Source organism: Lissotriton helveticus, chromosome 1_1 (assembly GCF_964261635.1).
Source record: "Lissotriton helveticus chromosome 1_1, aLisHel1.1, whole genome shotgun sequence".
Lineage (NCBI taxonomy): Eukaryota > Metazoa > Chordata > Amphibia > Caudata > Salamandridae > Lissotriton > Lissotriton helveticus.
Genome location: NC_136057.1, coordinates 1,168,368,278 through 1,168,378,595, shown reverse-complemented (window position 1 = coordinate 1,168,378,595; position 10,318 = coordinate 1,168,368,278).

Below are 10,318 nucleotides of genomic sequence, written 5' to 3'. Positions count from 1 at the left end.
GCCTAGTGAAGAATACCCGAGAGACCCAAACACAGGGGCTCCTTCTGCAGAGGTAATGAAAAAGTACAATCAGGTAATATTACATTTAAAAGGAAAAGTGCCTGCAAAAGAAACTGATTGGACCCGAATAGACAGAACTACCCAGAATAGAGATGAAACTGTGCACTCCTATTATGGACGACTGTTACAGGTGTTCAAGACGTACAGTGGTCTGGACAACATTGAGATGAAAGACATGACCCATTTCATTTATAGATTTGTGCTAGGATTAAGGCCTGAGATTTCCCAGTGGATCAAAGACAATAAAATCTGCTGGCAGTCTAAACCAATTGATGAAGTCCTGAAATATGCTAAATATTGCGAGGATGAGTTGGCAGATAAACAAAAGGAGTTAAAGGAAAAAGTCATGTGGGCTCAGGTAAAATTAGCAGAACACCAAGAGCAGCAGCTAAATAAATTGACCAGTAATCAGAATCAAGGCCCCGGGGGTGGGGGAAAACCCAGAGTAAAAATGAGCAGAGAAGAGGCCAAAAAGAAGTTCCCCTGTCACGGGTGCGGACAGATAGGTCACTGGAGAGACGAGTGTCCAGCTGTACAGAATGGTAACGTGCAAATAAATGATTTAAATCCACAGACGCAGAATGAGAAACCACGAAAGACCCAGCAACAGGTAAAGCAGAATCAGTTGCCTTGTGCACCTAGACAAAATTATAGGAGCAAAGCACAACAGGGTGAAGACACCGAAGTGTGGGAAGGAAGGGAGAATAGAAATGCAGCAACTTCACAATTTCTGTTAAATGACACGTTTCTCTGTGATGACACCTACTGACGGTGCCTGAGGGGGGAGGACGAGGAGTGCGTGCTTGGCACCTCCTTGCCGGTGGACCAATCAGGGCCATACATTGAAGGAAAGGTTGAAGGAAATGACGTCACCTTTCCGTTGGACACTCGTGCTACCCGTTCTACTGTGAGAACAGCAGACGTTCCAAACCTACCCCTCTCGGGAGAAGCAATCCAGGTAGTTGGCGTTTCTAATCAGCTAATTAGTACCCCAGTTACAAAACCTATGGAGATTAAAATTGGGAATTTCAAAGAAATGCATAGGTTTGTAGTATGCGATTCCAGTCCTGTAAACTTGCTGGGACGAGATTTGTTGTGTAAAATGAACTGTACTATCTTTTGCACACCAAATGGCGTCGAAATCCAGACCCCAGACGAAGACGGAATTTACAATTAATGTTAGCAAGACCTGACTCAGAAATTAAAAGACTGACAATCCAAGACTTACCTGAAGAGCTCCAAGAAACAGTGAAGCCAGATGTATGGGATTTCACGGGAAAAGATGTAGGATTAATGGAGAATGTTGACCCAATTAAAATAGCCATTAAAGAAAATGCAGTATACCCAAATATTAAACAGTACAACATGAATGCAGAAGTAAAAGCAGGAGTTGCCATTGAAATAAAAAGACTGTTAGAAGCAAAAAATCATACAAGAAGTGATGAGCAGCCCATGTAATTCACCCATAAATGGAATCAGGAAACCTAGTGGTAAGTACAGGGTAGTACAGGACCTGCGCAACAAAATTGTGGTTCCTTGTTGTCCTGTCGTGCCAAACCCTGCAGTGATTCTATACCAAATTCCATGGAATGCTGGATTGTTTAACGTCATTGACTTATGTCATGCATTCTTTTCAATTCCATTGCATCCAGACAGCAAATTTCTTTTCTCATTTGAATTCGACAGTCACGTGTATGTCTGGAATCGCGTCCCTCAGGGGTATACAGAAAGCCGCTCAATCTTTAATCAGATTCTGAAAAAGTGCATTGAGACCCTAATTTTGCCCGGAAAATCAGTTTTGGTGCAATAAATAGACAACCTATTGGTGGTGACTAAAAGTCGAAGAGACTGTGTAACTGACACCATTGCCTTGCTGAACCATTTAGGTGAAGGAGGACATAAAGTATCACCCGAAAAGCTACAATTCTGTACCACATCAGTAAAATATCTGGGGCACCAGATAGAGAGAGGTATCAGAAAAGTCACCACGGAAAGAATCAGGATAATTCGAAACATGGAATTGCCAAATACCCAGAAGGAAATCAGAATGTTCCTTGGAGTTGTAGGGTACTGCAGGCAGTGGATTGTGGGATTTGCAGTCCTAGCAAAACCATTGATAAAAATGACAAAGAAAGGAGCAAATGACCCAGTAGAGTGAGATGACAAAAGCATGACAGCTTTTACAAAATTACGAGAATGTCTGTGTACTGCTCCTACATTAGGAATGCCTGATTATTCAAAAGATTTTGCACTGTTCTGTGACACACGAGACAATTGTGCACTTTCAGGCCTGACCCAAATTCATGGTTTAACTCGACGTCCAGTGGCATACTTTTCTTCCACATTGGACCCAGTAGCAGCTGGATTACCTGGATGTTTGAAAGCTGTAGCTGCAACATGCATGAGTCTTGAGCAGAGTGAGTCCATTGTTATGGGACATACGGTAACTGTGTATGTTCCGCATTGTGTTGTAATTTTACTGACAAGAACAAAAACCCAGTATCTCACACCTAGTCGGCTGACTAAGTATGAGAGAATCCTTGTAGGTGCAGGAAACGTGACACTTGAACGATGTAACATTCTGAATCCAGCTACCTTACTACCAAGTTCATTTGCAGCGGAAGTGAGGGAAGAATTTGCACATGATTGCATTGACTTGACTGAATTCAGTACCAAACCACGCCCAGACATCAAAGAGAACCCTCTGTTCAGTGAAGATTATGAGCTGTTTGTAGACGGCTCATGAATGAGACATGAGGATGGTGGCCTAAGCGCTGCCTACTCTGTGTGCACTCTAGAGCGTCCAGTGGAAGCATCCTATTTGTATGGAGTCAAGTCTGCACAAGTAGCCAAATTAATTGCATTGACAAAAGCTTGTAAATTTGGGAGAAATTTGAAAATAACCATATACACTGATAGCCAGTATGGTTATGGGGTTGTGCATGACTTCGGCCAGTTGTGGCTACAAAGGGAGTTCCTGACTTCTTCAGGCACCCCTATTAGAAATGGAAAATACGTGCAGGACTTACTGGAATCAATCCAGTTACCAAAAGAATTGGCTGTGGTCAAGTGTGCTGCTCACAAATCTGCCGATGACAAAGTGACAGCAGGTAATCGATATGCTGACCAGTTAACCCAACACTGTGCAAAGTACCGAATTTCAATTAATATAAAGGTTGGGGGAAACGGACACAGCTGCCAACTTTTGATGCTAGAGGGAGTGAATACATGGGAGGAAGTGAGAGACTTGCAGGAAGCAGCAGAGCCACAGGAAAAACAAAGATGGAAAAACTTCGGTTGTCGAAGGAGAAATGCAGATGGTGTCATTGTTTACCTTGATGATTTGCCTGTGTTGCCAGACTGTATGCTTGCTCCTATGGCTAGGCTGATACATGGAAATGCACATGTAGGAAGGGATGCGATGATTTGCATGTTCCGTCAGACATGGTTCAATTCGAAATTCAGGAGTGTAGCAGAGGCACTCTGCCAGAGGTGTTTGACCTGTCAGCAATTTAACCCTGGAAAGAAAACTATTGTTTTGCCAGGAAAAATTGGAAAAGCAGAAGGCCCTTTTATTAGACTACAACTTGACTTCATTCAGTTGCCCCCTTGTCGAGGAATGAAATACCTTCTTGTCATTGTCTGCCTGTTTTCAAAATGGGTGGAAGCTTTCCCTGCACGTAGAAATGACAGCATCACAGTAGCCAAATTATTACTTAGGGAACTTATACCTCGTTACGGTTTCCCAGTATTAATTGAATCTGACAGAGAAAGTAATTTCCAGAATGAAATAATAAGTCAAATCTGTGAAGTATTCAAAATCACGCAAAAACTGCACTGTGCATATCGTCCAGAGGCTTCTGGAGTGGTAGAGGAGATAAATGGCACAATCAAATCAAGATTGGGAAAGATGTGTGAATACACTCAACTGGAATGGCCAGATGCTCTGCCTCTTGTCTTGATGGGACTCAGAAGTATTCCAGATCGGAACACGGGCTTGAGTCCCCATGAAATCCTGATGGGAAGAGCAATGCGGCAAGCATGGGTGCCAGGATACAAAATAATAAGCATATCTGATGATTTGGTACTGGAATACTGTAAAGAGCTGGCTGACCAAGTACGTTCTATCTCTCGCCATGTTGGGGGAGAAGACGTCGCCAGGCCAACGACTCCAGCACATGCCCTGAATCCAGGTGACTGGGTCGTAATAAAGAAGCACACTCGGAAAAGCTGCCTTGAACCCAGGTGGGGAAAGCCACGACAGGTGATCCTGGTAACCACCACAGCTGTAAAGTGTGCAGGAGTACCTCGCTGGATTCATGCCAGCCACACGAAGAAAGTGACTGAACCTGCCGAAACTGAGGCTGAAGGTTGTGCAGCTGAAGGATCCCAAGACATCGGTCCTGAAGTAGCTGAAGAAGTTCAACCGAGCTCCAGTCAAGAAGAGTGGGTACCACTAATCAATCTGACAATCGACCCTATACGAACTAGAAGTCAAGCCCAATTAGATAGACAGTGGGATAGTGAGGACGAGACAGGTGAAGAAGAAACTACTCAGATCATCGAAATCCACGATAAATCTGATTCTGAGGAGGACCAGATAGGGAGAGAGCAGGTAATTGACACTCCACCAAGAACACCTGCACCTGAAAAGGGACAGATAGAAATTAGGGCGGAAGTTCAAGCGGAAGAAAAACAAGAGTTTGAAGAGCTTGAACAGGAACAGGTAGGATTAGACAATTGTGTTCAGGAAGAAGAGATCGAAACAGATCAAAGTCCAAATCAGCATATACCTGAACAAGGCCAGTTTAGGGACCAGGCAGAAGAAACAGATGAAAGACCTGGACCTAGTCAGTTAGGGAGCAATACTGAAGACAAACTTGATCCCAATGTGCCACAACTGAACGAAAACAAAAGGGTGTTTGAAGAAGGTCAAGACACAGTGCCAGTTAAAAGACTAAAAAAGGGTGACTCAGTACCTAGATGTGTGAAAAGGCTGAGATTGCGTCTGAAGACGATAACCGAGAAGCCTGAACAAATAAATGAGGTCTCGAGTCAAACTGACCCAGTGGTGACAAAGCAAAAGAGAAGAAGTGCTCGTATCAAGAAGCTTAACAACAAATACGCCAGTCCTGAATGGACTTACTTTGTATTGGAGGAATTTGAGAATTTGGAAATAAGTGACGAAAGTAATGAAAGTCGTGAAGAATTGATTGCTGAACAGACCGAAGAAGAAACAGAACCACCCTGAAAAAGTTACTTGAGTAAGCAAGTTGTGCAGAGTTACAAAGAGGGGTTGAAGCTTCATTTGAGCCGAAAATGTCTGATTCTTCTGAGAATGGGAGACCGAGACGAAGTTGTTGTAAAACATGCTGCCAAGTATGTTTACGTAGTGTAGCCTTAGTACTGATGCTTTGGATAGGACTAACAATAACTATTCCTTCTATGATGAGTAAAAACCCTAGTCTATACCCAAATAATAACCTACCTGACGACACTGTAGAATCACACACTAGAATTACACCACGAAGAGTAGATGCATTGGACAAACCGCTTAGCCCGAAACAAATGAGCATAGATTTAGAAGCACCAGACGAGGAAGGATTACACTTGAACAAATTAAAGAACAAGACTCATTTAAATGTTTTCGCGAACCTGTTATTACATTATGTAGAAACTATGGAAATAGACGACTGTTATGTCTGCATGAGGCTACCTACTTCTGTAGCTGAAGGTGTGACTTACCACCACTTGCCCTTAACTTATGGAATTTCCTGTAGTATACTAACCAGTCTATTTTATAAAAGAGGACCTTTACAGTATTATTACTCAAACCTTGACGTGACATTTTCTGAACTCCCTGTTCGGAGAAACCTGAACCCTGTACATACGACTAGAGATGTAGCTAAATACATGAGTGATTATTTTCTAACTGTAGGAAAAATTTATATAGATGATGCACACAAAAATAACCTGACCTGTTCTTTACATGAAAAGGAGAAAGAATTTCTAGACATGGTAGAAAAGAGAAGAGAAAGTTTCCAAAAGAAAACAAAAGATAAGAACCAAAAAGTCCCTAAATGGGCAGAAAGTATAGGGAGCACCTCAAACGGTGGAACTAATGCTGCGATGCTTCTGGATTTCGAAAAGAAGGGGAAACTTGGTCTTAAAAGAGAAATGACTAGTTATTATAACAATATTTTCATTGGTTCCAGTGAATGTGAACATACTTACAAGGTAATTGGAGGTTGGGGTTTCAAAGATGGGACAGAGCCTGTGTTTCCTGGAATTTATTTTATATGTGGGAACAAGGCTTATTTCAAATTGCCCGACCATTGGTACGGGAGTTGTTATCTTGGTATTGTCTTCCCAAAGATATACCATGTGGGGAAAATCACTGGAAGCACTGAACAGACTAACCAATTAGTACGGACTAAAAGAGAAAGTGCTGGTGATATTGTAGGAGATATTTTTAGTGCAATGATACCTGCAGTGGAAGTGGTTCTGAATACACACAGAATTTGCAAATTGTCAACAGTAGTGGATCGGTTATCTACTGACACTGCTGGAGGTTTCCTGATGGTCAATACCGAAATGGTTGCGATCAGATCAATGGTTTTACAGAATAGACTTGCTCTTGATACCCTATTGGCAAAAGAGGGCGGAGTCTGCAGAATGTTGAAAGCGCAACATTGCTGCACTTACATACCTGATAAAAGTGTGGAAATCAAAGAGTATGTGAGGAACATTACTAATTTAGCAAAGGAGCTCAAACCACTGGAGGTTGATAGTGCCTGGAAGAGACTTACTGATGATCTCTCCGCCGTAGGTCATTGGTTTGCTAACTTAGGTAAAAGTTTTTTGATTAGAGTACTGTTGCCAATTGCGGGAATAGGTTTAGTAGTATTCATCATATTCATCTGTTGTAAATGTCGAAAGCACCAAAAGAAATATACAGTGAACCAGAGAGGAGTAAAAAGAAATGTGGATGAACTTGAATTAGAGGAACTGAATAATCAGATTTATAAAAGGGTGAAAAATTCTCACCCTAATGAAGAAACTAAAGAACAGCTGAACAGAATGTTTGAAGAGATTGAATTGGGGAACCTGTGAGAAGTTGGCATCTGGTTCCATGAATTTGTGATGATATAAAATATCATCAAAGAGGGGATTGATGGAGCAAGGATTCACATGTAAAGCGACTTGCTTGTATCAAGAACCTCAAATAACATTAATGAAATGTAACCAACCTGTTTGTGTTACTAAAATTGTACATTTTACATTACACGGGGTGTCCCAGTAACGCTTGCCTATGTGTTTACTTATCATAATACGCTTGCCTCTAAAATGGCCGCTTCTTAGCTGGAATTTCTTCTGCACATGCGTTGGTCACACTCATGTGACGTGACGTACTCGCAGTTCTGGTGGGAAACCTTTGCGCTTGCGCACTAGCTTTAAAATGGCCGCTTTGTGTTCTCACATGCCGAAGCTTGCACTGCAGCTTTTTGCACTGCTGTTCGTTTTGCACTAATCTTAATGCTATAGTTAGTATAAAGTAAGGGGAGTCATATAGGGATTCCTGGTATACAGTGTATTCATTTATTTCTGTGTTCTAAATTGTTTTCCTTTACTTTTCATGTATCGTAATCCTTGGGCATGAGGGATGGGAATACTCCATATTGAACAGCCTTTCTGCGCATGACAGTCTTCCGCCAGAGGATGAACTCTGTGACATTGAACGTGCGCCAACCCAGAGGTCCCCGCCAAGATGTGCCTGGGAAGATGCACCTTCGCCTAGTAGAAGAAGCTGAACTGTACTGCATTTGAAACAATTGTATATAAACTTTGTATTCTTCATTGTATTGTGTAAAACATGTCATGGGTACCCCACATTCAATGGGAGGTCCCAAAAGATGTAAATTGGGACTTGAAAACGTCAAACCCTGGTTGGTGTGTTGACCTGTCCTACTTGAGGACCAATCGAAATTGGGGATTCTTACACTTGCAACATTTGGGGGGGGTGGTACACTGACCCGAAAACAGTATACCTAGCCTAGGTTTAGCTAGAGAAATTGTCCGACTTGTCCGAATAGCTGACCTGTCACTGACCCAACGCACTCAATAGGTGACTGATACAGAGAGCTGCAGAGCACTCTGTCCGTAATTTCCATAGACCCAAGCGGGCTTTTGGGAAACCTTAATTGCTGGCGGAGCACTTTGCTGGGGAATTCGTTAACCCAATCGGGGTTTTGACTGATAGCTGCAGAGAGGGTGGAGCGCAGGCGTTGCTACCGAACTGCGGGTGCTGGTGATCCTGTCCTGATCCTAATCTGGTTTTCCTGTCCTGTCCTGGGGTGTCCATTCTGCACCTGCTGGCCTACTGGCGACTGTCCTTCCTTGGTGTTTCTCCTGTCCTTAACTGACCCGTGGCCAGGCCAGGGTTGGTCTCCACACCGTTCTAGGTAAATATAAATCTGAGGGAACCCAATTTTGCATTTTCTAATTTTCTGCTTTTAATAAAATCGGACTTGCACATTATTTTTTCCTACTCTCCTTTTGCACTGATAAATGGTAAAATCATACATTGTAGTTGTCATACTAGCATGTTCCAATTTTCCCCATCCTATAAATACTGTTCTACATACTGTTCATGAAATATAGATGTTCCTTTTCTTTACCCTCCTTTAGCTAAATGAAATGATTGCTCCGGAATATTAGCGTGTTCCACTCTTACCTTCCCTAGAGTTACATGTTATCTTTGAGTCTACTATACATTTAGTCAAGTTCTTCTATTTTCCCACTTTTGCCAGGATATATAAACTGTGACATTCTAGTGTATTCCTTATCTTCCCAGTCCTTTAGCCACTCCTTATTATGCCTGAATTCTGAAAATTCTTACTAGCATGTTCCCTGTTCTTACCGCCCTTTAGACTCATAAATGGTTGGTCTTATCTTCTTCCTGTATGGATATGTGCTCTTTATAATCTTAATTATTGACAGTTTACTTGCTGTGAACCTCATGCTTTCTGAACTGGATGAAAACTAGATATAGGTTTTAAAACTTCCCGAGACTGTGATTATTACATGAGTGCAAATTATGTAATGTAATGTGATGTAATGTAATGTAATGTAATGTAAAAATAATTTATAAATCGCAACTAACACCTAGCGGTTTCTTGGCGCTCGAGCAACAGGGAGGAGAAAGTCCACAGAACGAAAGGCGTTAATGATAAGCATTACAGAATAAGTGGGTTTTAAGAAGGGACCAAAAGCGTGCATAGGGAGAGGCAGATCTAATACTTAAAGGGAGTGAATTCCAAAAGGAGGGAGCAAGAAAAGAAAATCTTGATCCTCCATGTTTCTTACGTTTAAAAACCGGGACCTTAAGTAGGGCCAGGTAGGAGGAACGGAGGTTACGAGAGGGAACATAAGAATGTAGAAGTGAAGAAATAAAAAGAGGACTCACACCTGCAAGGGACTTAAAGATGATGCAGCCTAGCTTGAATTTACATCGCTCGGACACAGGGAGCCAGTGGAGGGACTTTAACAAAGGACTGACATGTTGGTGCCTGGGTTGGTGATAAATGAGGCGTGCAGCCTGGTTCTGAACGAGCTGCAGCCTCTTCAATAGATAGGCCGGAATGCCTGCATAAAGAGAATTGGCATAGTCAATCCTCGAAATGACTAAAGCTAAAAGGACAAGAGTGAGAGCCTCAATGGTCAAAAAGCGGGTGATCTTCCGGATTTTACGCAGCTGGAAGAAGCTAGACGAGACTACAGCATTGATCTGGGGCTTCATCGTGAGATTGTTACTGATGATAACACCCAGACTTTTTGCTGAGTCGACTGGACTAGGGGGGAGTCCTAAGTTAACAGGCCAGAAAGTAGATTTCCAAGGGTTGCCGGCTCCCCCGACAAGAACCAGTTCTGTCTTGTCGGGGTTAAGCTTGAGGTGATTGACCCCCATCCAGTCGCTAATATGACAGAGGGTGGACTGAAAATTAGAAATGGACTCCGCTGAGCCATCAATGTTAAAAATCAACTGAATGTCATCCGCGTAATTAAACGCGGTGACATGATTGCCTCGCAAGGACCGAATAAGGGGGGTCAGGTATAAATTAAAAAGAAGAGGGGATATGGAGGAACCCTTATGGGCGCCACATGTGAGGCGTATACTATCAGCGGTAAACTGAGAGAGCCGGACCGCCTGATGGCGGTTGGTCAAAAAGGAGCGAACCCAGTCCAGGTTGGTGCCCCG